The sequence below is a fragment of the Pan paniscus genome, chromosome 19, assembly GCF_029289425.2.
Source record: "Pan paniscus chromosome 19, NHGRI_mPanPan1-v2.0_pri, whole genome shotgun sequence".
Taxonomy (NCBI): domain Eukaryota; kingdom Metazoa; phylum Chordata; class Mammalia; order Primates; family Hominidae; genus Pan; species Pan paniscus.
This window is the reverse complement of record NC_073268.2, coordinates 15,784,876-15,812,396: the sequence shown is the minus strand read 5'-3', so window position 1 is coordinate 15,812,396 and position 27,521 is coordinate 15,784,876. Positions and strand designations below refer to the sequence as shown.

The 27,521-nt window shown below is 46.9% G+C and overlaps 1 protein-coding gene and 1 long non-coding RNA gene across 8 annotated transcripts in view; one reads left to right on the top strand and one right to left on the bottom strand.

The window, feature by feature from the left end:
* The window catches only part of ZNF652 (zinc finger protein 652), a 73,399-nt gene extending 66,176 nt beyond the window's left edge, over positions 1 to 7,223 (bottom strand). Inside the window, exon 1 of one of the 3 annotated variants that reach the window (XM_055102018.2) lies at positions 7,117 to 7,223. The gene's annotated coding sequence lies outside the window, so the exon portion shown is untranslated. Of the gene's footprint in view, positions 1 to 6,612; positions 6,816 to 7,116 lie in introns of those variants that run through there. The other 2 variants (XM_034941502.3, XM_034941500.4) reach the window with 2 other exon arrangements.
* Positions 6,769 to 27,146, top strand: LOC117976688 (uncharacterized). Of its 5 annotated transcripts, none has more exons than XR_010110619.1 (5): positions 6,769 to 7,221; positions 8,972 to 9,042; positions 10,370 to 17,843; positions 17,926 to 20,184; positions 24,649 to 27,146. It is a non-coding gene; the product is annotated as an uncharacterized LOC117976688 (long non-coding RNA). The 5 variants fall into 5 exon arrangements; XR_008621765.2 differs by having other exon boundaries at positions 10,370 to 15,629; positions 17,702 to 20,184; positions 24,649 to 27,144; XR_010110620.1 differs by having other exon boundaries at positions 18,925 to 20,184; positions 24,649 to 27,144.
* Positions 27,147 to 27,521: the final 375 nt, after the last annotated feature.

Here is a 27,521-nt window from a genome sequence, read left to right as displayed (position 1 = left end):
AGACAGTAAAAGAAAAAAATTTGTCTGGGCACGGTGGCTCACGCCTGTATTCCCAGCACTTTGGGAGGCCGAGACGAGAGAATCACTTGAGCCCAGCAGGAGTTTGAGATCAGCCTAGGCAACATAGTGAGGGAAAAAATACAAAAAGAAGCCAGGCATGGTGGTGCGCACCTGTAGTCCCAGCTACTCAGGAGGCTGAGGTGAGATGATCTCTTGAGTCTGGGAGGTGAAAGCTGCAGTGAGCCAAGATGGCACCACTGCACTCCAGCCTGGGTGACAGAGTGAGACCCTGTCTCAAATAAAAAAAATTAATTAAAAAATAAAAATAATTAGTAGTGACCAGGCGCGGTGGCTCACACCTGTAATCCCAGCACTTTGGGAGGCCAAGGCGGGCAGATCACGAGGTCAGCAGTTCAAGACCAGCCTGGCCAATATGGTGAAACCCCGTCTCTACTAAAAATACAAAAATTATCTGGGCATGGTGGCGGGCACCTGTAATCCCAGCTACTTGGAAGGCTAAGGCAGGAGAATTGCCTGAACCCGGGAGGCGGAGGTTGCAGTGAGCCGAGATTGCACCATTTGTACTGAAGCCTGGGCAACAGAGTGAGACACCAATTAAAAAAAAAAATAGTATCTAAAAAACAAATCCCTCAAGTGTTATAATCATTTTAAAGACATTTTCCATCATTTTAGCCCCTCTTTATTTAAGGATAAAAGTATACAGGTTTTGCTCTTAGGTTGACTTGGGAATTCTCTTAATATTGTGAAAATCCAAGCTAGGTCTTTGAGAATGTACTAAAAAAGGGTTTGAAATTATTTTCCCCCACCAAATACTTCGTTATTTCATTTAAAATGTGATATTACAGGGCCGGGCGCAGTGGCTCACACCTGTAATCTCAGCACTTTGGGAGGCCAAGGCAGGTGGATCATAAGGACAGGAGTTCAAGACCAGCCTGGCTAACATGGCGAAATCCTGTCTCTACTAAAAAATACAAAAATTAGCCAGGCACGGTGGCAGGCGCCTGTAATCCCAGCTACTTGGGGGAGGCTGAGGCATGAGAATTGCTTGAACCCGGGAGGCGGAGGCTGCAATGAGCCGAGATCACACCACTGCACTTCAGCCTGGGGGACAGAACAAGACTCTGTCTGCAAAAAAAAAAAACCAAAAACAAAACAAAAAACAAAAAAAAACACCCCTCCTCACAAAGAAAAAGTTCACTTAGCAAAACGTATGACAGTAAATCAATCACCTAAATTTTGTTTGTTTAGTCATTCTGGGCTCACATAGCATTAGGGCTATTATACATTCTAGCCAAATTAAGTTTTTTTAAGTATACTGCAAAATCCAAGGTGAGTCAAAGACCACCATATTTCAATCCCTCTTTATCAGCAATCCAATACTAGCGACTGAGTCCACTGATGGGCAAGCCTGTAGGTGGCTCAATAATAAAAGAAAATAAGGATTAGCAGATTCTCCTGAGGTAAATCCTACTGTATTACTGATGTGTCTACCTTATCTGAAAAGTCTCTAGGTAACTCTTGTGGGCTCACAGACTTATCACAACGCTATCCTGCAACAAATCACAGAATAATTTAATTCTATAGTAACCTAAGAAATCCTATTTTAAAAGCTGTATGCATGGAATGAAACTGTATACATGGCCCTAATTGCATTTACTTTTCAAGGTAATCAATCACTTGAACTATGTTTTTAAAAAAAAAAAAAAAAAAGAGGCTGGGCACAGTGGCTCACGCCTGTAATCCCAGCACTTTGGGAGGCTGACGTGGGCAGATCACAAGATCAGGAGTTCAAGACCAGCCTGACCAATATGGTGAAACCCCATCTTTACTAAAAATACAAAAAAATTAGCTGGGCATAATGGTGCATGCCTGTAATCCCAGCTACTTGGGAGGCTGAGGCAGGAGAATTGCTTGAACCCAGGAGAAGGAGGTTGCAGTGAGCTGAGATCATGCCACTGCACTCCAGCCTGGGCACAGAGCGAGACTCTGTCTCACACACAAAAAAAAATAATAATGTCATCTTTACCATAAAGCTGCCTTTCTGGCTAAAAAACAAGAGAAGGAACTACATATATAATCTACAGGCCTAAAGCAGAGTTCATAAAATCTGACAGGTAAAGACACTCTACTTTTCTTTCCTTCCCTTGCCAAAGTAAAAATTCATAAAGCACTCAAATCTATAGCCCCAATAGCAGTTTATAATAAAAATCTCAGAAGACAATTGAAATTGTATTAGATAAAATGTTCATAAGTATTTTTAAAAATCAAATATAACTACTATATAAACAAACAGATAACTAAAATAAGCAACTGATATTGCCACTGATTCTACAAAGCACTTTATGGCTTGCATTCACCATGAAAATTTATACAAGGCTTTGCACGTGATTCAACTCTGGACACAGAACCCATTGAGATACGTTAATGTCCTAAAATACCCCTTTCACTACATAAGCTCTGAATAGGCTTAAAACAAGCACAGCCTATGGGTAGCACTGTAGAATTTGGAGCTAGATTTTACTGTCCCCACCAAGTTCCGCCAGCCATAGAGCAACAAATCAAAGTTCCAATAAGCACATTGCACCTGCAAGACTTAGGTATGCTCCGAGTCAAATATTTGCAATTTTTTCATCCCAAATCTGCACAAATGAAAAAAATGCAGATCGCAGTGCCAGACTTCTAAATCTTGTCATAAGACAAAATGATCTGTAGTTTTACTCCAACATGCTCCATATCCTAACATGTATTGAGTCTCTAATATGATCATATGCCAGGAACTGCTAGGAGTTTACATACATTATCTCTAATCCTCATAACAAATTCCATTCTGCTGATGAGGAAACTGAGGCCAGAGAGCTCAAAGTGACTTGTTCAATATCATAAGACCAGTAAACAGTGGAGCGGGGGTTTTAAATCTAGTTATGCCTACCTCCAAAGCATCATCTCCATGAGCCTTCTTCAGCTAAAGTCACTAAACACAGCACCAGTTCACCTCTATCGAAGTAAATTCAAGTGCTGATTGTCAGAAATGATGACAACACCTGAGAAAAATATCACACCTAAAATGGTAGCACAAGACCTAAGACTTCACAACGAGGAGGTGTAGTTATGCCCTTTAGAATAACAAGTTTTAAAGGCTATGGTTCAAAATACAAGACAATCCACTTTTTTTTGTTGTTGTCTCTCAGCTGACTTTTTTATAACAAGGGAAATGAAATTCAAGAGTATATTCACTTTTTTTGGTAAAATTATCTAAAACCCCTGAGAAAAGGGTGACTTCAAAAGTTCACATTCTAGTTTACCTCTTCGTTAGGCTTCAGACATTCAAAAACAAAATCACAACAGTAGCATTACTAATCAACTTTTTTTTTCTACAGACTTGAAAAGTATTTTCTTACCACACTACGAGATTACTTCCCATACTTAGAACAGAAATGGAAACAGTTCTGGGTGTCACGAATCAGATCTTGAGACCACAGTTGCAGAAAGTAGGTGCTGTTTCCCTTGAGTAGGAGCTGCTGATCTGAAACCTCCTAAGGGAAGGGTGTCTGAAGAAGAGTGTTGGAGAAACTAAAGCAAGCTGTTTGTATTAATGAGAGTGAACTGCTGGCACCACTACTCCTTAAGTGTTTCACTGCTATGCAATTGTTTTCCAGCTTCCAAGTTCTGAATCTGGCAGGGAGAGAATGCTGTTCTCACAACCGTATATGTTATATGATCAGCTGCTCTATGATGTGTGGGTGTTTAACTAGGTAAGTGACTGGTTTAGAAGAGGTTCTGCAATACTAAATCAAGGAAGCACACTGTCCTCTGAGATTTTAATGGTCTGTCAGTATACTACAAAGTACATACAAAGAAAAGTAACCTACTTGCAACTTTGAAATGGTTTGGGTTTAGAATAGCCAAATGATTTCCGACAGTAAAACTTCAGGCATGACATGAGCAAAAAATATAATGTGTAATATAAAGCACTGGCAGCATGTTTATGAGATAATAAAAAAGGCAATATTTGCAACTTCAGCATGCTTTCAAACTTATAGGGTATGCTGCATAATTAGTAGAATAAATGCTATTCTTCAGGTGTATGGAACAGGTTCTATAGGCAAGATTCCAAGGCTCCCTTGCCTTCCAAAGTGCCAGTTAATATCATAAATCCCTTAGCTTCTCAGAACCCCCCAGATGCAAAGAATAGGAAGGTCTCAAAGAATTTTTTAAGTGAAAAATAATGGCAGAATCGTAAGCTCCTGAAGAGCCGGTACTGTGCTTAAAATTACTACCCATTCCAACACTATCACAAGCTGGAATAAATATCTCCTGATTGCAATACGACCGAAAGGCAAAAGCTGGGTGCAGAGTAATTTAAACAAAAATAGCTGATATTTATCACCTGCTTATTGATAGAATGGTGCAAAGTTCATCCTCAGTTCCAGATTCTATATATGGAGGCTGAATTCCCTAACCACAATTAAAATCCTTCCATTAAAACAAAATTTCAAAATGAATGATTTTGATGGCACCATCCCCATTAAGACATGAAATCACAGTTAACAAAGTTGAAAAAACAATCCTTTTTATGGAGCAGGTACACCGCTATGAGAATGATATAGCCTTCTTTTAAGAGATCAGATCAACTTCAGCCAACACATAAAGATTCAGGATAGGCATTATAAAACAGACCTTGGACTTTGCTGTTGAAATTTGCTACATTTAGAATCTGGTGCCAGGAACATACATTACCAATTGGTCAAGTCTAAACAAATTATTTTGACTCTAGTTTTAACTTTTTCTGAAAGACTCTCACATACATTTCCTTTTTACAGGAAAACGAGGAAATGATAATTTACAAATACCTAACTTATCCTAATCAAAGAACAAAACACAAGGTTACATGCATAAGCTACTTTGTTGTTTATTGCTCAGGGCCAGATAATGTAACTCTAATCCTTTTAAAAAAAAAACTAACCAACTAAACAAAACACACAACGCAAGTTCCTTTCACTTTTGCATAACAGAGATCTTAACCTGAAGTCCCAGGACCAGCTTCAAGTTGACTTTAGTGGCATACAAAATTATGTGTCTATTTAATGGAGAAGACGGTTCTAAAGACTTCCATGAACCCAAATAAAGATTACTAACCACTGAAGTCAGTTCCAGGATCACTAAAACTTAGTGAACAGTTTAAACAAAATTATACTAAAGGTATTACCTATCTGAATACTGTGCACGGTCCTGATATAAACAACCAAGCTGCCTGCCACCACTGACAATCACAGTGTCAAGCCCCACTCGACAACATCACCTGTATTCAGCTCAGACACCACACATCCCAGCAACAGCAGCTCCTCAATCCCTAAGCACACACATGTTGTCAACAAAGCATGTGCTAGTTGCCATTCCCAGAACAATACGGACGGGCCTGGCCATCCTCTGGAAAAAAAAAAAAAATACACATTCTTTCCTGAATACTACCCTACGAATACATTATGCCTTGATCATAGATCCCAAACACTACAACAAAATAGGAGAAACTTGCACACACCATATCTAATCAACTGGGAAAAAAGCATCACTCAGGTGTTCCTGAGGGTCCACGGGAGATGCATGTAAGGGATACACTATGATAATGATGCTTGAACACGGGGACAATCTGGGGGCAAAGGCAGACTCACGCAGGAACACCCCGAAAACGTGGATGTGGAAAGCACCCTTCTCCAAAGGCACAAGCACATTCCTTTGATTGGCACAAGCCATTTCTGACAATGGATCCGCGGTGACAGGGGCTGCTCGGCAATCAGGAAGTGAGCGAGTGTATGAGTGTGTCTGTGTTGTGGGGGAGGGATGCTCTAGTTGTGATCAAAGCTGGACCTTTTCAGAGAAGGTCTCGAATCCTGAAGACAGACTTCGAGGTGAGGCAGGGGCATTTATCATTTCTATTGGAGACATCCCTCGACAATGAACATGTTACGTGGAGATGTAACGGGGGTGTCACTACCTTTGGTGTCTCGGATCTAAGAATCTTCAGCAGAGCCTGATTGGAGGGGAGGAGGAGGTGGGGGTGGAGAAAGGTCTGCATTACCCACTGGGGTGAGTGTGAGGCTGCCGGTGGCGGGTGTACATCAGACGCATTTTATCTGCTGGCGGCACAATACTCCCGGGGGTTGGAGGTTTGGGTGCAACCGCAGGGCGGGGGAGGTAGTGGGTGCAAGCCACCAGCTGCAGGGCAGGAGAACGCTCGCAGGAGGACCGGTGCAAACCTCCTCTCGGCCCGCTAACCCGCGCCGCCCCAGCCTCCCCTCAGGCCTCGGGGTGAGCGGACCCGCTGCAAAACTGCAGCCAAGCCCGGGTCCAGGAGGAAGGGGGCGAAAGGGCAGGAGCGGGGCGCCCCCAGCCCAAGCTGGGTGCCTGAGGAGCTCAGCCCGGGGCCTCCCAGCCGGATGGGGGCTGCTCCGGCCTAGCGCACGCAGCTGCCTCGGCGAAGGGTTACGCCGGCCCCCGGAGCCCGGGTCGGCCCCGCGGGCGGCGGAGAGGAAGGGCTGCCGGGGGCGCCGCCGCGGCGGTGGCGAGTGCGTGGGGGAAGGGGCCCTTACTCACCCGGGCCGGCCGCCTCCGCCTCCGCCGCCCCGGCCGCCGCCTCGGCGGTCCATCCCTGCGGCGGGGGCCTGCAGCCGCGGCGCTCGAGTCACAACCGCCGGCTGGGCCAGCCCCTCCCCCCCTGCCCAACGTCTGTCCTCAGGGCCGCTCCTCAGACCCGGCCTCGGCCGCTGCCGCTGCCGCCGCAGCGCTACGTGGCCGCCGCTCCGACGTCTCGCGACTCCCTTCCCAGCGCGCGAGGGCGAGCGGGGCCGGCGGGGCGGGCAGCGCGGGGCGGGCGGCAGGGGAGGGGGTGTGCGTGTGTGGATGTGTGTGCCGGAGGGGGCAGGGAGGGAGGCGAGCGGCGGCGAGGACGCGCGCGCCCGCGCGCGCCCGCGGCCCCTTCCCTCGCTGGCCCCCCCGCCCAACAGGGATCCCGACACCTCCCTCCGCCCGCCCCCTCGGCATCCCGGCCGCTGGGAGCGGCGGCGCGCATGCGCAGCCCTCGGGCCGGCCCGGGCGCACCTTTTCTGTCTCCTGCCACATTGTGAGCGCTCCGCCGCCCAGATAACCGCCGGCTCCCCGCGCCGCCCCCGCCTTCTCCCACTCCGCCCACTGCCGGGAGCCCAGGTAAAGACGAGGGCTGCGCATGCGCGGCGCTCTCCGTGAGTCGGGGGGCGTGGTTGCTGAAAGGAAGCCAAAGTGAAGAGTGCAGGGGGTTGTAGCGGGCGCTGCTGTGGGATTCCACAAAACAGGCGCGGGTTAGGATGGGGGAAGGTAAAGTGAAGAAACGGGCCAAAGCAGAAAAGTGGGTCGACGTGAGATTTGGAAGTAAAAGAGACTTTGAATAAAAACTTAACGACTGCTGACCTCCTTGTTCTCCTTGGAGGGCAGTGGGAGTGACGGGGGGCAGAAATCAGCTCGGCAGCATGCAAGCAGTAGTGGTCATTCGCCGTATGAATGGGACCGCTAAAAACTGAACAGTTTCGAGATTGCCAGGGTGCTCAGAAAAACAGATTTAGAGCCTCGCCTGTCCTGTGGCCAGGAATAGGGAAGGGGATGTGTGTGTTTGAGACCTACAGCTGCTGCGGTAAAGGAAGCCTCCGTTGTATTACAGTATTATGACTAATTAGCTATTAATCATTAATATACTGAGTGGTACTATTAGTTAACAAGGTAGCATTTATCTGAGTTCAGAGACAAGAGAGTGTCCATAATTGAAAGTGTTTAGGGTACAGGGAGAGGAAATGAACCTGGCAAGGTGAAGGCCTGGGATGGAAAAGACCCAAGACAGCAAATCCGAGGTCAGGGTTCCCTTTCCCACCATAAACCAAACTTCCCTGAAGTTGTCCAAATCCTACCTTAATTGGAACTCCTTCCATTATTAAAAGCACACTTAACTAATGTTCTTGCACTAAGGCTGACCCCAATAGCACATAAACATTTTCTTTTTTCTTATTTGAGACAGGGTCTCACTCTGTCACTCAGGCTGGAGCGCAGTAGCATGATCACGGCTCACTGCCGCCTCCTCCTACCACGCTCACATAAGCCTCCCACCTCAGCCTCTGGAGTAGCTGGGACTACAGGAGTGTGCTGCCTCACCTGGATGATTTTTAAATTTTTGTAGAGACAAGGTCTCCCTATGTTCCCCAGGTTGGTCTCAAACTCTTGGGTTCAAGCAGTCCTCCCACCTCAGCCTCCCAAAGTAATGGGATTACAGGTATAAGCCACCGTACCTGGCTGACATTTTCAATACACATGCAGCTACTTTTCCCTAAAATAGCACTGCTATGGTTTGAATGTGTCCCCCAAAGTTCACATGTTGGAAACTTAATAATCCCAATGCAAAAGTGTTGGACACTGGGGCCTAATGAGAGTTTATTAGGTCATGAGGGCTCTGCCTTCATGAATGGATTAATATCATAAACAGTGCGTTAGTTATCTCCAGGCCGGGCGCAGTGGCTCATGCCTGTAATCCCAGCAGTTTGGGAGGCCAAGGCAGGCAGATCACTTGAGGCCAGGAGTTTGAGACCAGCCTGGCCAACATGGTGAAACCCGTCTCTACTAAAAATACAAAAAAAATTAGCTGGGCGTGGTGGCATGCACCTATTATTCTAGCTACTCAGGAGGCTGAGGCATGAGAACCGCTTGAACCTGGGAGGTGGAGGTTGCCGTGAGCTGAGATCGCGCCATTGCACTCCAGCTTGGGTGACAGAGTGAGGCTCTGTCTCAAAAAATAATAATAATAAATAAATTAATTAATTAAAAAAATAAACAGTGGGTTAGTTATCTCAAAAGTGGGCTTGTTATAAAATCAAGTTTGGACCCCTTTGCTCTGTTGCTCTGTCATGTACTCTCTTGCCCTCCTGCCTTCTGCTAGGGGATGATGCAGCAAGAAGACCCACACCAGATGAGGGCACCTTGATATTGGATTTCCCAGCCTCCAGAACGGTAAGAAATAAATTTCTATTCTTTTTAAATTACCCAGTCTGTGGTATTCTGTTACAGCAACACAAAATAGACTCCAACAAGCACCCCACTCCCGTGACCCAAAATCCTGCAGGGAGTAAGATGACCTGAGTCTGGGACAAGGTTAGGGAAAAGATTGAAACTTTCTAAGCAAAGGGGTCCAAGAGCTGACTCTGTCCTTGTCCCCTTCCAAAAACAGATGCTTGACTTTTATTACATCTGGTCTCTGGACTCCAGGGATAATTTTGGCAACTTTGGGTCATGTTTTTCAATAATGAGTTTTTTTCAGTGAATAAACACTAAAAACAATACCATATTTCAGCAGGTAGAGAGAAAATCTTCAGGTAGAACAGGAGGAAATAAGCAGAAGTAATAAAAGGAGAGACAGACTCAATGTGAGAAAGAACATGGTATCCATAGGAGCTGGTGAGCCTGGGACATCTCAGTGAGGTCAATGTCTCGCTTTGCCTTTTTAGACATTTGATCCGTTCCCCACCCTCTGCTAGTCAGAGCTATCCAGCTTGGAAGAGGGGTGTGCAGAATGATGGCTAATGAATGAGGTGACTTTCCCAGTGTCTGTGACTCTCCACCCACAGGCCAACTCTCTGAAGGATTCCTAGTAACTAAGTATGGTTTTTGCAGGGAGGTTATGTCCATTATCTCTTTTTCTTTCTTTTTTTTTGAGACGAAGTCTTGCTCTTGTCGTCCAGGCTGGAGTGCAGTAGCGTTATCTCGGCTCACTGAAACCTCCGCCTCCTGGGTTCAAGCGATTCTCCTGCCTCAGCCTCCTGAGTAGCTGGGATTATAGATGCGCACCACCACGCCCGGCTAATTTTTGTATTTTTAGTAGAGACGGGGTTTTGCCATGTTGGCCAGGCTGGTCTCAAACTCCTGACCTCAGGCAATCCGCCCGCATCAGCCTCCCAAAGTGCTAGGGTTACAGGCGTGAGCCATCGCATCCGGACTTATGTCCATTATCTCATCAGATCTTCCAACAACCCTGCAAGGCAGACAGGATAGATATTATTCCCAATGAAGGAAATTCAGGCCAAGGAATGTTTAATGGCTCAGGCAAAGTCACCCAGCTCAGTAAACAACGGAGCCAAAGCAGGCCCCAGGCTCCCTGACTCCCAGCCTGCTGGTCTTTCAGAGGCTTTGACAGGCCTGCTCTGAGAATCCGCCATTTATTGCCATGTAGTGAAAACAGGTGCCCTTAGCATGTGATGGAGAATAATTCTAACATTCAGTTCTACTTCTCCATCTCCTTTATTTAATGTTTTTTTCCTTCTTTCTTTCTTTCTCTCCCCAGAAGCCTGGGACTTGCCTCTGTGATCTGGTGCTTTGGAGGGCCTTGGGCCTCAGGGCTAGCAAGGTCCCTTTCTGGAGATTCCAGTTCCTCTGTCCGCCCTCCTTTACCTCTTTCTCCTCGCACATCTGTCTCAGGGATGGGAGTGAGGGCTGCCAACCAGTGTTACCACTTGACAGACCACAAGAGGGCTGGTTCCAGTGCCTCCCTTGTTCAGCTGCTGACACTGCAGCTTGGCAGTCATTGAAGGCAACATTTAGCTGCTACATCTGACCTGATTGGAAGATCAGGCTTCTGTCATCCTGGTTTCCTGGCCTTGGATAGTTCTTCACTAACTTTTATTCATTAAGGCAGTGGGCAGAAAGCAGCAGAACCCTGTTTTTTCTTTTTTGGGGTTTTTGTTGTTGTTGTTGTTGTTGTTGTTGTTTTGTGTTTTTTTTTGAAACAGGGTCTCCCTCTGTCACCCATGCTGGAGTGCAGAGGTGCTGTCATAACTCACTACAGCCTCGACCTCCTGGGCTCAAGCAATCTTCCCACCTCAGCCTCCTGAGTAGCTAGGGACCACAGGTGCATGCCACTATGCCTAACTAATTTTTGTATTTTTTTGTAGAGATGGGGTTTTGCCATGTTGCCCATGCTGGTTTTGAACTCTAGAACTCAAGCAATCAGCTGGCCTCAGCCTCCCAAAGTACTGGGATTACAGGTGTGAGCCACTGTGCCTGGCCAGAACCTGTTTTTTGTTTGTTTGTTTGTTTTTGTTTTGTTTGTTTGAGGCGGAGTTTTGCTCTTGTTGCCCAGGCTGGAATGCAATGGCGCGATCTCGGCTCACCGCAACCTCTGCCTCCTGGATTCAAGCGATTCTCCTGCCTCAGCCTCCCAACCAGCTGGGATTACAGGCATGCGCCACCACGCCCAGCTAATTTTGTATTTTTAGTAGAGATGGGATTTCACCATGTAGGTCAGCCTGGTCTCGAACTCCCAACCTCAGGTGATCTGCCCGCCTCGGCCTCCCCAAGTGCTGGGATTACAGACGTGAGCCACCGCGCCCAGCCCAGAACCTGTTTTTTAATTTAAAATTCTTATTTAAAAGTTCTGTACATTTTGAGAATTCTTAAAACCTTCACACATTTAATTTAAATAGCAGCAGAGATATCTGGTTCCTGGTAAAGTGAACAGGATGGCTTGATACAAGCTCCCTGCTCACTGCATTTCCTCACTTCCTAAATTCCTAGGGATGTACCTCCAGTGAATAATAGTTTTTACCACCTGTACATATACAGGGTCAGTGGCCATGGCTCCTTGCTCGCCCATTAACTAAGATCACATCCTACAGTACCAGACTTGGAGCCAGAGCCCTGGTCGTGGCCTCCTAGGTTCTCACACTTGACTTTTACTCAATCATTTCACCACTTAGGCTTTATAAAAAGGGGAGACTGGCCGGGCACGGCGGCTCATGCCTGTAATCCCAGCACTTTGGGAGGCCGAGGGAGGTGGATGACCTGAGGTCAGGAGTTTGAGACCAGCCTGCCCAACATGGTGAAACCCTGTCTCTACTAAAAATACAAAAATTAGCCAGGTGTAGTGGCACATGCCTGTAGTCCCAGCTACTCTGAGGCAGCTGAGGCAGGAGAATTGCTTGAACCCGGGAGGCGGAGGTTGCAGTGAGCCGAGATCATGCCACTGTACTCCAGCCTGGGTGACACAGTGAAACTCCATCTCAAATAAATAAATAAATAAAATGGGGGAATTATATGGCTGTTAGGGTCCTCCAGATCTGATACCCAGGACTGTAATCTAAACACTTGATTATGTTCATTAATACATTGCAATTTCATTCCTTTCCTAAGAATTACTATCCAAAGATCATCCCTAAGCCCTTCCTACAAGAAACTGCCCCTTTTACAGAATGAATAAAGTTGTCCTAGATTCCCGTTTTTTCCTCACTTTTTCTCATATCTCTAAGTGACAGTATCCGGAGACAGCTCAGAAAGCTGGATTTTTGGCTTTTCGTCATAGGGCTTGTATATGTACATGCATGCATGCACAAATGTATGTATATGTTCATTCTTAAAGGGATATGGGCCATGGGCACCTTCACTCTGTGGTCCCCCACCTCCCACCAGCCCTACTTGAATTTTAGTAAATAGTAATTAAATGCCAGGACCAGGCACAGTGGCTCACACCTGTAACCCCAGCATTTTTGGAGGCTGAGGTGGGTGGATCACCTGAGGTCAGGAGTTCGAGACCAGCCTGGCCAACATGGTGAAACCCTATCTCTACTAAAAATACAAAAATTAGCCGGGTTTGGTGGCACACAACTGTAATCCCAGCTACTTGGGTGGCTGAGGCAGGAGAATCACTTGAACCTGAGAGACGGATGTTGCAGTGAGCCAAGATCGCACAACTGCACTCCAGCCTAGGCGACAGAGCAAGACTCCATCTCGAAAGAAAGAGGGAAGGAAGGAAGGAAGGAAGGAAGGAAGGAAGGAAGGAAGGAAGGAAGGAAGGAAAAAGAAGAGAAAAGGAACTCCATCTCTACTAAAAATACAAAAAAATTAGCCAGGCATGGTGGCGGGCACCTGTAATCTCAGCTACTTCAGGAGTCTGAGACAGGAGAATTGCTTGAACCTGGGAGGCCCTTGCAGTGAGCTGAGATTGTGCCACTGCACTCAGCCTGGGCAACAAGAGTGAAACTCCGCCTCAATAATAAATAAATAAATAAATAAATAAATAAATAAATAAATAAATAAATAAAATGCCAGGATGCCTAGAAGAACAAAAGAGTATGTACTAAGAGGCCAGATATATGAGTGCAGCTGTAGTGATAAGGAGGCCATTGGGATAGCCAATGTCACATAGGTCTTAAGTTTGGTTTTAGCTAGAGCTTTCTTCTACCCTAATACTGCCCCCATGTCCTGACAGCGGGTATTGCAGCAAATCCTGGACTGCAGCCAGAAGCTCTGGTCTCTGTACATCAGCTTCTCCATTTGAAACATCTCAGAATTTGAATTTTGACTACTCTGGTGTTAACATCAAAATGCATTTCATGGGCCGGGCCTGGTGGCTCACGCCTGTAATGCAGCACTTTGGGAGGCCAAGGCAGGCGGATCACGAAGTCAGTGGATCAAGACCATCCTGGCCAACATGGTGAAACCCTGTCTCTATTAAAAATACAAAAAATTAGCCGGCGTGGTGGCAGGCACCTGTAGTCCCAGCTATTCAGGAGGCTTCGGCAGGAGAATCGCTTGAAGCCAGGAGGTAGAGGTTGCAGTGAGCTGAGATCGTGCCACTGCACTCCATCCTGGGCGACAGAGCGAGATTCCATCTTAAAAAACCAAAAACAAACAAAAAAACCCACAAAAAACCAAAATGCATTTTATAGTGTTAAAGAAAACATATTTATGTGGCAATTTCTACACATTTTTCTTCTGCATTACTTCATTTAATCCTTCTCTCAATCCTGAGAGCGAAGGACAGAAAATGTTGTTCCCACTGTTTTCCACTGTTTGGTTTTGGTTTGTTTCCTTTCTTTTTTTTTCTTTGAGACAGGCTCTTGCTCTGTCACTCAAGCTGGAATGCAGTGGCGTGATCATAGCTCACTGTAGCCTTGACCTCTTGGGCTCAAGTGATCCCACCTCAGCCACCCAAGTAGCTGGGACTACAGGCACACACCACCACATCTGGCTAATTCTTTTTTATTTTTAGTATAGACGAGGTCTCACTATGTGACCAGGCTGGTCTCCAACTCCTGAGCTGAAGCTATCCTCCTGCCTCAGCCTCCCAAAGTGCTGGGAGATCTGGCCCTTGTTTTTTGTTTTTGTTTTTGTTTTTGTTTTTTATGAAATGGGGTCTCACTCTGTTGCCCAGACTGGAGTCCCGTGACACGATCACAGCTCACTGCAGCCTCGACCTCCCCAGGCTCAGGTGATCCTCTCACTTCAGTTTTTTTGTATTTTAGTAGAGACAGAGTTTTGCCATGTTGCCCAGGCTGTTCTCGAATTCCTGGGCTCAAGGGATCTGCCTGCCTCAGCCTCCCAAAGTGCTAGGATTACAGGCAGGAGTGAGCCACTGTGCCTGGCCCCTTGCTGTTTTTTTGTTTTGTTTTGTTTTTGTTTGTTTGTTTTACAGCAAATAAAAATGCAGTCTGGATTTTAAGGGCCACACAGCAGCAAGAACTAAAACCTGGGTCTCCAAGGTCCAAGTCCAGGACTTCTCTATGACACCCTACTGCAGCCCTTTGCTGGATACCATACAAAGCAAATTGAGCAGATGTGTTCTCTGCCCTCTGAAAGTTTGGACTCAAATGGACAGCCACAATTCTGGCAAACATAAAAGAACAAAGTGATTTAGTGTCAACTCACATACGCAATAAATAACTGAGTTAAATAGATAAGGAAAGGCATGTTCACCTGGTCTACTGATATTTTTTAAATTCCAGTTGAGTAGAGAGCAATGTTAATAAGACTAAGGTTTTGGGCCAGTCCCATTTTTGCCTACTTGCTTTGCACCTGGAAAAATATTTGTAACTGCATGCAAACTCTTTCCCCTCCTCGTCTTCAACAATCTGTAAACTTTCCCTGAGCAGCTACCAAGTGTAACACAAAGTGGGAATGAAGGACCATTAAGAAATCATCTCTGTGCCATGCGCCGTGGCTCAAGCCTATAATCCCAGCACTTTGGGAGGCCGAGGCGGGTGGATCACCTGAGCTCGGGAGTTCAAGGCCAGCCTGGCCAATATGATGAAACCCTGTCTCTACTAAAAAAAAAAAAAAAAAAAAAAAAAAAAATTAGCTGGATATGATGGCATGTACCTGTAGTCCCAGCTACTCAGGAGGCTGAGGCAGAAGAATCGCTTGAACCCAGGAGGCAGAGGTTGCAGTGAGCTGAGATTGCTCCATTGCACTCCAGCCTGAGAAACAAAAGCAAAACTCTATCCCCCCCCCCAAAAAAAAGGAAGGAAAAGAAAAGAAAAAAAAATCATCTGTGCCCTCGAGCAACATCTTTAACCATTCGCCTAATTCAAACCACTGGGATGAAAATGTATATCCTGTATATACCATCTCTACTGCTGGGAAAAAAGACACGTCAACTCAATACCCATCCTATTTTTAGAGGGCCTGAGATTCGTCCTTATCCATGCAGGGCAGTCGGGTAGGACAATGAAGAGGTGGACTTCTGAATTTGAGAGAAATTGGTCTTATCCCAGAGAAGTGAGGCCACCACCCACCTGCAATAGCTTGGCTTCCTGGATCCCTAAGCAAAGGTAGAAAGGAACCCTGGGGTTAGGTAGTGTGGGCAAAGACCTGCAGCCGGAGAATTCCCTATCCTCCTATCTCAGAGCAGACTGTTGTAGCCCTCAATTCATCCTTTGGGGGTTCTGCCTCAGGCTCTTGTCTCCAGTAGAATGATCTAAGGATCTAAGGGAGTGAGGCCCAAATTGTGTTTGAGTCTTTAAAAAGACTCACAAATCTTTTTAAGCAGCAAGCTTAATTGTTGTCTGTAATTGATGTGACATATGCCCCAGAGGCATGCACTGAGGTCCAATTGAGATGGTTTTTTAAAAAAATTGGAATTAATTAATTGAAGAAGGCAGCTGCACGGGCCTGGTAGTTGGTGCCAAGCTCTGTAACCCTAAACCAGCCAACCAACCGAACTGGCGTCACCACCTGAGGAACAATCCCTGCAGCTCTCATGGAGATGAGATGGGATGGAAGTGCTGGGAAGCAGTGCAGGGAAGAGGGGCTTGCAAGGGGGAACGGCGGGGCTCAAGGGACCCACTCTTCACTTTCATGATCCCCCAAAGGCTTAGCTCTTGAGAACTGTTTGGGGGGACTAGGTAACTGGGAAAAAGGGGTGGGAAATTCAAATGGAAGTATGCGAGGGGCAGGCGAGATTTTGGGGGAGGGGAAGCCAGGGGGCTGGAATGGGAGGGGGAGGGGTTCGCAAGTGTGAGAACGGTGTAGCAGCTCCGGTAGGGAATGGAAGGATCCGGGGGTGGAGAGGCCTATGGGCGGAGCTCAGAGGAGGTGGAGCCTGGGTGTGGGGGCGGTAACATGGTGCCTGAGGCCTCAGCACTCAGAGGAGGTGTTAATTAAACCCCTTACCTGAGGTCGTTAACAAAGCTGTGGCAGCTTTTCCTAGGAGTTGGGTTAATAACAATAATAATAACAATTAACGATAATGAGACCTTATCTGGAGAAAGTTGTTCCTAGAGATTGTAGGCATTAAGTCATTAATTCCCCTGGCCCCTGAGGGCCACCTTTTCCTAAAAAGTAAATGTTGGTGCAAGCAGACACAAACAATCCTTGTGCACCTGAGGACTGAACTGGTGTCCTGTGGCCAGTCTGCTAGGCTTGCTGCCCTTGGCTGACTGGGTTAGTTCATTTACATGGAGATAATATCCAGAGTTCGATTAGGGCATCATAAACTGTTATAATTTTTTGCATTATCTAAAGTCTCTGAAACGATGCTTAAATGAAGTGAGGTCAGAAATCACCACCATAAGATGCCAACACAACTTTGATGTTGAAAACTCGGCCAGGAGCGGTAGCTCATGCCTATAATCTCAGCACTTTGAGAGGCCAAGGCGGGTGGATCACTTGAGGCCAGGAGTTCGAGACCAGCCTGGCCAAAATGATGAAACCCCCATCTCTACTAAAAATACAAAAATTAGCCAGATGTGGTGGTTCACACCTGTAGTCCCAGCTACTCAGTAGGCTGAGGCATGAGAATCACTTGAACCTGGAAGGCAGAGGTTGCAGTGAGCCAAGATTGCGCCACTGCACTCTATCCTGGGTGACAGAGCGAGACTCTGTCAAAAAAAAAAAAAAAAAAAAGGAAGAAAAAGAAAAAGAAAAGAAAGGAAGGAAACAAACTCAAGCCCCACCTAAGAGCACCAGCCTGAACAACATGCTGCAGTGGAGGACGGCCTGGAAATGCCCCCAATACTGCATGGCGAGGCCCTGATTGGCTGAGTCTCTGCTAGAGATGGGGCAAGACTTCAAGTATCCGCCCCGGCGGACCAAGAAGGGAAATTTAGAGCAAAGGCTTGAGGGAAGTTAAAAAAGGAGTTTTCTTAGTTTGGGGGAATCACATGGGATAGCGGTTGCTCCAAAAGCCTTGAGCAAACTTTAGTGCCAATAGTGGCTGGCCTTGCAGAGTTAAACATAGCAGCGATTACTACAAATTATTATATATGCTCCAATCCAAAGACGGACTTTGTATTCACATCTGGTAGATGGGAAAGTCATCATCATTATTCCAGTCAAATATCAAAGGCAGCAATATAGAGTGTGTATTGTATAGTACATTTATTTATTTTTTATTTTATTTTAGACAGAGTCTTGCTCTGTCACTCGGGCTGGAGTACAGTGACACAATCACGGTTCACTGCAGCCTGGACCTCCCAGGCTCAAGTGATCCCCCTGCTGCAGCCTCCTGAGTAGCTGGGACTACAGGCCTGTGCCACCATGTCCAGGTAATTTTTAAATTTTCTTTTCTCTCTCTCTCTCTCTCTCTTCTTTTTTCTTTCTGAGACAGAGTCTTGCTCTGTCACCCAGGCTGGAATACAGTGTTGTGATCTTGGCTCACTGCAACCTCCGTCTCCCGGATTCAAGCAATTCTTCTGCCTCAGCCTGCCGAGTAGCTGGGACTACAGGCGTGCACCATGGTGACCAGCTAATTTTTGTATTTTTTTTTAGTAGAGTCGGGGTTTCACATGTTGGCCAGGCTGGTCTTGAACTCCTGACCTCAAGTGAATTTTTAAATTTTCTGTAGGAATGGCAGTCTCACTATGTTCCCCAGGCTGTTCTTGAACTCCTGGGCTCAAGCAATTCTCCCACCTTGGCTTCCCAAATTATTGGGATTACAGGCATGAGCCACTGCACCTGGGCAACACCTTGTTTTAAACAACAACAACAACAACAAAACCTCAATGTACTTCAACAGAATGGGTCTCCTGGTGATCCTTAGGTCATGGGGCGGGGGCGTGATGCTGTCCATTAATGAAAGGGCAGGTGAAATCTAGAGCAGGAGCTAAGCCTATCTGAATCTCAGAGCTGGGCAGCAGAAGAATCTATGTTATGAAATAAGAGGGACCAGTCCCCACTCTTCTGACCTTAAGCCCCTCCCCTATTCCTTTAGAATCATAGCCTTTCTTCTCTTACCTGTATTACTACAAAGTCATCTGTAAGAAGGTACTGGAACTTTCAGGGCTTGAATAACAATCTGCCTTATAGGTTGCATTAGAGAACATACAGTAAAGTATTATTTGGTGAAGTTAGGGAATGGAGTGTTCTCGTTAATCAAATAATCTGGTTAACAAAGTAGCACTCAACGTATAGTAATATTTGGGATATACTTATATAGGTTGAGTATCCCTGACAAAATAATCTGAAATCCAAAGCACTTCTGGTTCCAAGCATTTGGATAAGGGATACTCAACCTATACTAAAATTATTCACTGTTTATCTGAAATTCAAATTTAACAAGGTGTTCTGTATTTTGTCTGGAGACCTTACTGATATAGCTTAGATGTCCTCTCCAAATCTCATGTTCAGATATAATCCCCAGTATTGGAAGTGGAGCCTGATGGGAGGTATTGGGGTCATGGGAGCAGATCCCTCATGGCTTCGTGCTGTTCTCACCACAGTGAGTGTGTTCTCTCAATCCGGTTGTTTCAAAGTATGTGGCGCCACCCCCCGCCCCCCCCACCCCCATCACTCACTGTCTTGCTCTTACTTTTGCCATGTGACATGCCTGCTCCCACTTCACGTTCTACAATGAGTAAAAGCTTCCTGAGGCCTCCCTAGAAGAGGAGCAGATGCTGTTGCCATGCTTCTTGTACAGCCTGCAGAACTGTGAACCAATTAAACTCTTTTCTTTATATGTTATCCAGTCTCAGGTATTTCTTTATAGCAATGTAAGAACAGCCTAATGGCTGGGCACAGTGGCTTATGCCTGCAATCCCAGCACTTTGGGAGGCTGAGGCAAATGGATTGCTTGAGCCCAGAAGTTCAAGACCAGTCTGGGCAACATAACAAGACCCCGTCTCTACAAAAAAAAAAAAAAAAAAAAAAAAAATTAGCCAGGCCTGCTGGCATGCACCTGTAGTCCAAGCTACTTGGGAGGCTGAGGTGGAAGGGTCCCTTGAACCTGGGAGGTGGAGGTTGCAGTGAGCCAATATTGTGCCATTGCACTCCAGCCTGGATGACAGAACGAGACTCTGTCTCAAAACCAAACCAAACCAAAAAAAAAAAAAAAAGAACAGCCTACAGCTGGGCGCAGTGACTCATGCCTGTAATCCCAGCACTTTGGGAGGCTGAGGTGGGTGGATCACCTGAGGTCAGGAGTTCAAGACCAGCCTGGCCAACATGGTGAAACCCTGTCTCTACTACAAATACAAAAAATTAGCCAGGCCTGGTGGCACACACCTGTAATCCCAGCTACTCAGAAGGCTGAGGCCCGAGAATTGCTTGAACCCGGAAGGCGGAGATTGCAGTGAACCGAGATCATGCCACTGCACTCCAGCTTGGGTAACAGAGAGACTCTGTCTCAAAAAATAATAATAAAATAATAAAAAAAATTTTAAAAGGAACAGCCTACTACATTTTCTTGCAGGTCCGGTCCACTGCTAGGAGATCCATATCTGCTCTTTGGGAGTTCTCCAGAGGAAAAAATCAACAGGCGGGAGAAAGATACTCTGCTAGCTTCAGATTCATTAGTACTAGGAAATGGAGAGATAGGAGGTATAATGTATTAGGGAAGCAAGGGATTCAGAACCAGGCGCCCACTGACTCTGAGAAGCACTGGGTGCACAGGTAAGATGCTGCGAAGTCTTTAACTGGCCTCCATGTCAAATTAAACAGTTGTCTCAGAGATCTCAGGAAAGAAAGCCTAAAACAAAATATCATCTACTCTTTAATGTTATCCAACACCCAGACAGAATCCCACCATAAAGTGGGAACAGATGGGCAGCTTCTAGACCTCATTTCTCTATGCCAGCAGAGAGGAAGCAGGGTCTGGGCACAGTGCTCATGCCTGTAATCCTAGCACTTTGGGAGGCTGAGGCAGGAAGATTGCTTGAGTCCAGGAGTTTGAGAACAGCCTGGGCAACATAGCAAGACCCCATCCCTACAAAAAATACAAAAAAAAAAAAAAATAGCCAGCATGGTAGTACGCACCTGTAGTCCCAGCTACTCTGGAGGGTGAGGTGGAGATCACCTGAGCCTGGGAGATGGAGGCTGTAGTGAGCTGTGATCACACCACTGCGCTCTAGCATGTGGATGACAAAGTGAGACTCCATCTTTTTTTTTTTTTTGAGACAGTTTTGCTCTTGTTGCCTAGGCTGGAGTGCAATGGTGCAACCTCGGCTCACTGCAACCTCAACCACCCAGGTTCAAGCAATTCTCCTGTCTCAGCCTCCCAAGTAGCTGGGATTACAGGCACCCACCACCATGCCCAGCTAATTTTTGTGTTTTTACTAGAGACAGGGTTTCACCATGTTGGTCAGGGTGGTCTCAAACTCCTGACCTCAGGTGATTCACCTGCCCCCCAAACTGCTGGGATTACCGGAGTGGGCAGAACAATGGCCCCCAAGGATGTCCATATCCTAATCTCTGGAACCTGTGAATATGTTACTTTACATGACAAAAGGGACTTTGCAGATGTGATTAAGTTAAAGATCTTGAGATGCAGAAATTATCCTGGATTATCTGATGGACCAATGTAACTACAAGAGTCCTTAGAAGAGGGAGGCAGGAGCTTCAGAGTGTGTCACTGTGGAAGCAGAGATTAGAGTGATGTGACTGCTGGCTTTGAAGGTGGGAGAAGGACAGGAGTCAAGAAATGCAAGTAGCCCTAGACGGAACACAACCCTGCCGACAGGTTGACTTAAGCCCAGAGCTGTAAGGTAATGGATTTGGGTTGTTTTAAGCCACTACATTTATGGTAGTTTGTTATAGCAGCTGTAGGAAATAAATTTGGTTCCCCATTGTTTACAGGGAAGTCTGAACTGCTTTGCAAGGCACTCGAGGGCCTTTTGCTATCTGGCCCTTGCCTAGCTGCCTGGCTAGCCTGGTCTCCCCACTCACTCACCAGGGGTTTGCATATGGAACTTCTCCAGCATCCTTAATAGGCCATGCCCTTTCTTAGATCCATGCCCTTGTCTGTGCTGTTTCTTCCACCTGGAACACCCTCTCCTTACTTGTTTATCTGGCAAACTCCTCATCCTTTACATCTCAGCTCAAACAATACCTCCTCTGTGAAGCATTTCCTACTTCCCCCAAAGGGACTTAGGCCTCCTTTTCCTGTGCCTCCGCTGTGTTTTACGTCCACTCCATTTAAAGCAGCTCCTGTACTTTAAGGAGCTGTTCATTTCCTCACTGGACTGTAAGCTACGTGAGGGGATAGGACCTCCCATTTCACCTTTGGTCTCCCTTAGTACCTGGCATGGTCCTCAGCTCATCAAATAAAGGTCCCTAGGGACAAGAGTTCTTACCCTGCCTGCCAGCATGCCCTGGACTGGAGATGCAGCCCCTCCAGCTCCACCTCTCCATCAGTAACATGCATTAGGTCAGCCATCCCTTCTCTTCTCTGTTAAGAGACAGGGACAAAGGAAATCAGACATGGAAGTGCTTCGGGTTCAAAAAAGAAAAAGGTGCTTATCAAAGTTTTGTAGTATTTTCTCAAAAAAATTTTTTTGAGACAGGGTCTCCCTCTGTTGCCCAGGCTGGAGCGCAGCTGCACAATTTCAGCTCACTGCAACCTCTGCCTCCCAGGTTCAAGTGATTCTCGTGCCTCAGCCACCCGAAACACCACGCCTGGCTAATTTTTATATTTTTAGTAGAGACGGAGTTTCACCATGTTGGCCAGGCTGGTCTTGAACTCTTGACCTCAAGTAGTCTGCCCACCTTGGCCTCCCAAAGTGCTGGGATTATAGGTGTGAGCCACCGTGCCTCGCCAAAGTTTTGTAATATTCCCTTTCCTTCCCTTTCCTCCCCCTCCCTCCGCTCCCTTCCCTTTCCCTCCCTTCCCCTCCCCTTCCCTTTTTTTCTTGGACTTGCCATGTTGCCCGGGCTGGTCTAGAACTCCTGGCCTTAAGCGATCCTCCCATCTCAGCCTCCCAAAGTGCTAGGACTACAGGCATAAGCCACCATCTCTGGCCTGTAATATTTCAATTGTACCCACGGTCTATAATGTTTCCTCTCCAAGTATCAATCCCTTTGGGAAATGGATCTAGAGACAAGCTTCATGAAGACAGGAACTGTGCCTACTTTGCACCCCACTGTATCCCCAGCATCTAGCACTGTTCTTTGCTCTCAGGTGGATTCTCTGGTGTTAGTTGGTGAAGATCTTAGAGGAGGCTTTCTCGCATTCTTTTTGAGACAGGGTCTTGTTGTGTCACCCAGGCTGGAGTGCAGTGGTGCGATCATGGCTCACTGCAGCCTTGACCCTTGACCTCCTGGGCTCAAGTGATCCTCCCACCTCAGCCTCCCAACTAGCTGGGACCACAGGCACACACCACCATGCACAGCTATTTGTTTTTTTTTTTTAATTCTTTGTAGAGATGGGGTCCCACTATGTTGCCAAGGCTGGTTTTGAACTCCTGAGAGCTCAAGTAATCTGCCCACTTTGGCCTCCCGAAGTGTTGGGATTACAGGCATGCACCACCGTGCCCGGATGTCTCACAATCTTTAGATTCATAGTTTCACCTCTCTAAGGTGCTTGCTGATGTTGGATATCATCTTGAGTGAAGGTTTCCCCACAGTTACTACATTCAAGTAATTGAGTTCCATGGTATTGAGTAAAGTGTGCCTTCCAAGCCTCCAAATTCCCCGAGGGCTCTCCCACGACATAGCCAGACACAAGATTCCTTTCCAGTAGGAATTCTCTGATGTTGTAGAATATGATTACTCCACTCAAATAAAGGCTTATGCACACTTATTACACTTATAAATGTTTTCTCCAGTATGAATTCTCTGATGTTTAATGAGAAGCAAAAGGCAAGTGAAGGTCTCAATAAAAGCCTGTTACACACCCAGCCCTGTGCTCAGTGTTCTGAGGGACTCCCAGATGGAAGGCCTGGGCTCTGCCCTCCAGATGTCTACAACCTTGTTGGGGAGACAAGACTCATGTACTGCGTTACACAGCTGGAGAACATGAGACATTATGTAATCATATCAAGCCACATCGTTTAGTGGAATTAAATGGGAATTGGGAGAAATGAGAGTTCAGCCAGAGCTTATCTGGATGGGGAAGGGGGCATAAAGGACTTTAGACTTTAGCTGAAAGGATGGTAAGATTGCGCCTGGAAGAGAAAAGGGGAAGGGTGTTCCAGGTTGTGGACTCCAGCAAGAACAAAGACATGCTTCTGCGGGGACTCACTGTTTTAGACTCTGAGGGAAAGCAAGAAAGCGAGAGGAAAAGAAGAGAGGGATGGAGGAAAGAAGAAAGGGAGGGAGGGAGAGAGGAAAGGATTTGCCCTTTCATTTAGGAAACTTCCACAAACTTTGTGCAGCAGCCTTTGAAAATTTTATTCTCAGCTGGGCCCCATGGCTCACGCCTGTAATCCCAGCACTTTGGGAGGCCAAGGGGGACAGATCACGTGAGGTTAGGAGTTCGAGACCAGGCTGGCCAACATGGTGAAACCCCATCTCTACTAAGTACAAAAAAATTAGCTGGGTTTGGTGGCATGAGCCTGTAGTCCCAGCTACTTGGGAGGCTGAGGCAGGAGAATCGCTTGAACCCGGGAGGCAGAGATTTCAGTGAGCTGAGATTGCACCACTGCACTCCAGCCTGGGTGACAGAGCAAGATTCCGTCTCAAAACAAAAAGAAAAAAGAAAATTCTCTTTCTCCAATGCCTTTCTCCCTTTAGAAATTGAGTCACTTTCACTTTTCCCAGGCACACCTAAAAAGGAACGCTTTACCGCTGTGCTGCATATGTACATCCTCCCTCTGCCCCAGCCTTCTTGGGATCCATTCCAGTTCCACGACCAGGAATGTTACCCTCAGCCCAATGTGCCTTGGTGACAAAGGCACCAAGTGGGGAGAAAACCCCATTCAGGAGAGGGCCCTCGGAGAGCACCCAAGCATGCCCAAACCCTACGTCTTCTTCTTTCACCTATCGCATCCTCTAAAAATTGTCCATAGGGGATGTTGACAGTTAGAGTGAGGGTCATCAAATCCAATGGCTTTTTACTTATATCAGTTTTGTAGGAGTTTTTATGGAGCATTCAGAGTAGAGAATACTTTATAACTTTTCCTTGTTTTCTCCATTCTGCAGAGGGTAGCAGACAAGCAAGAGGGTGGAATTTGCAGCATCTCATCTTGGTGAGACAGTTGGAAGACTTTTCTGCCAATTATAGTGGTTAAACACTGACTCAACATCAAACAACGGCATGAGGGGTCAGAGCCTTCATTCGTGGACAAGTTTCAAAAACATGGGAGCACCACCTGTCATGAGCAATTTAGTCAGAACAGAAGAGAATAGATCACACCCAACAAGACAGAAAAAGCTGCTTTCTGGAGAGGGCGGGAGCTAATATTTCCTAACACGGTGAAATTGTGAAGTGCCTTTTGCAGCCCTTCATAATTTCATCATCCAAAGGGTTTGCTTTTGGAATTCTTAGACACTTAATTCTGTCCCTGCTTTCCGTGTCACTTCCACGGGACACTGAATTTGGGAAGAGGGAGACCTCACCAATGATGGGAAGAACAGATTGGGGGCTGGCGCCCTTTTGGGTTTGCCATGTGAACATCCTCCTGGAACAGTCTCCATTCTGTCCCAGCAAGACACACTCTGCTCTGTGAAGAACCCAGGTGGGAAAAAAAAAAATCTATGAGGCCACAGTGGAAATGCAGCTCAGCAGGACTCTCAGGGACCCCAAAATTGTCCCATCTGACAACTCACCACATTCTATTTTGTTATTTATTTATTTATTTATTTATTTATTTATTTATTTATTTATTTATTTTGAGATGGAGTCTCACTGTGTCGCCCAGGCTGGAGTGTAGTGGCGTGATCTAGGCTCACCGCAGCCTACACCTCCCAGATTCAAGCGATTCTCCTGCCTCAGCCTCCCATGTAGCTGAGACTACAGGCATGCGCCACCACACCCAGCTAATTTTTGTATTTTTAGTAGAGATGGGGTTTCGCCATGTCGCCCAGGCTGGTCTCAAACTTCTGACCTCAGGTGATCCACCCCCGCCCCTCGGCCTCCCAAAGTTCTGGGATTACAGTCATGAGACACTGCACCTGGCCAACACATTCTGTTTTCATCATTAGTGCCTGTCCTCCCTGCTAGCTCATGGGCTCTCCCAGAGCAGGCATGTTTGCCCTAGTCACCATCAAAACTGTCCCAGTACCTGTCACGGTGCCTGGCACATAGCAGTTATTCAGTAAATGTTTGTTGAATAAATCAACTATAAACATCAAAATGATTCCCTTAAAAAGGTCTTCATTCTTGTTCAGATGTAGAGAGTTACATTACAAACACTTGTGTGCTGGGGATAGGAAGGGACACTGTTGGGTAATAATAAGTGCTTGAAACATGTGGGAGGGCCCTGGAAAATAGCCCAAAAAGTTCACATTGTATCTGATAAGCAACAGGGAGCCACTGCAGGTTCTTCAGGTCACCAGTAGGCAAGCAGGTGGTGGCTTTCCAGGCTGAAAGGTGTATTCGATCTGGAAGATAGTAGGATCACAGACAAACAGTGAGTCTTGGAGTAGCCTGATCACAGTGGCAAGCTCAAGAGACAATTTTATGGCTGAGGGCTGAATGTTTCAGCTGGGTGGGTGTCAAGAAACCAGCAAGACGCCAGGCATGGTGGCTCATGCCTGTAATCCCAACAGTTAGGGAGGCCGAGACAGAGGATCCCTTAAGCCCAGGAGTTTGAGACCAGCCTGGGCAGCATAAGGAAGCCCTGTCTCTACAAAAATAAAAACATAACAAAATTAGCCAAGTGTGGTGGCGTGTGCCTGTGCTTCTAGCTCCTTCAGAGGCTGAAGTGGGGAGGATCACTCGAGCCTGGGAGGTTGAGGCTTCACTGAGCTGTGATCATGCTGCTGCACTCCAGCCTGGGCGACAGAGTGAGACCCTGTCTCAAAAAACAAACAAACAAACAAACAAGAAACCCAGCAAGAATTAAGAATTCTGGTGAGCACTGTTCCCGTGTGACCTCAGAGAGCTGATAGGCAATTTGATGGCAGAGGCGGGGGCCAGTGCAGTCATGGCCAAAAATGGCCAGGGAGGAAGAAGATGCCCTGGGTCTCAGCCCAGAGTCTGGTGTTGGATGGTGTGGAGAGTAGAAGTGAAGCCAAAGTAAGGTCTGTCTTTCTTCACAGAGAGCCTCCTAAAGGCAGAGGACATGTCTTATCCATCTACACCCACAGCTCCAAGCGGAGCTCCTTGCCCAGAGAAGCTGCTTAATAAATTGACACACGAATGCTTGGCTGCCTGGCTGGCTCTGGGAGGCATGGATGATGCCAGAACTTGGGGAGGCCACTGAAGCAGTGTTTATTGTCCTTTCTCCTCCAACTTCCTCAGTCTACCCTTCTGTGTTGTCCCACCTCTCCTTGAAGCCAGAAGATGTCCCCAAAGGTTGCTACTCTCCACATGGACAGCAGGTACTGAAGAAGGAAACAGTCTCCACCTGCGGCTTGCAACTCCCTCCTCCTCTGGGAACCCACTGTCTGGCAGGACCCAGGCATTTTGTAGAATATTCCACTTATTCGCACCCACTCCTCAGAGTGTCACTCACATTCCCTTCTAGTCTCTCTCCCTTTCATTTCATCTCAGCAGGCAGGGACATGCCACCACTGGAAGCCTGGCATTAGCAAATGTGCACACAGCACACACATACACACCTTTCCCTGTCTCTGAGCCATTGTCTGAACCTCTGCCCCTGGGCCTGGCCCATCTTTACGAGATCCAGAGATCCAGGCTTTTCCTATCCAAGGATGCTGAATCTGGCCCCTGACGGGAGGGAGCTGGGCATTTTGCACGTCTGCAGTGTTGCCTTCCCTCAGGGGGTTGGGGAGGATCCACCCATATGGCAGAACCTTCCAGAGAGACGCGAAACCAGGAGCCTGACCTCATGATGCCCGCAGCATCTGGCACAGAGGGTACCAGTTCTGCTGTCCTGGCTGCAGCCCAG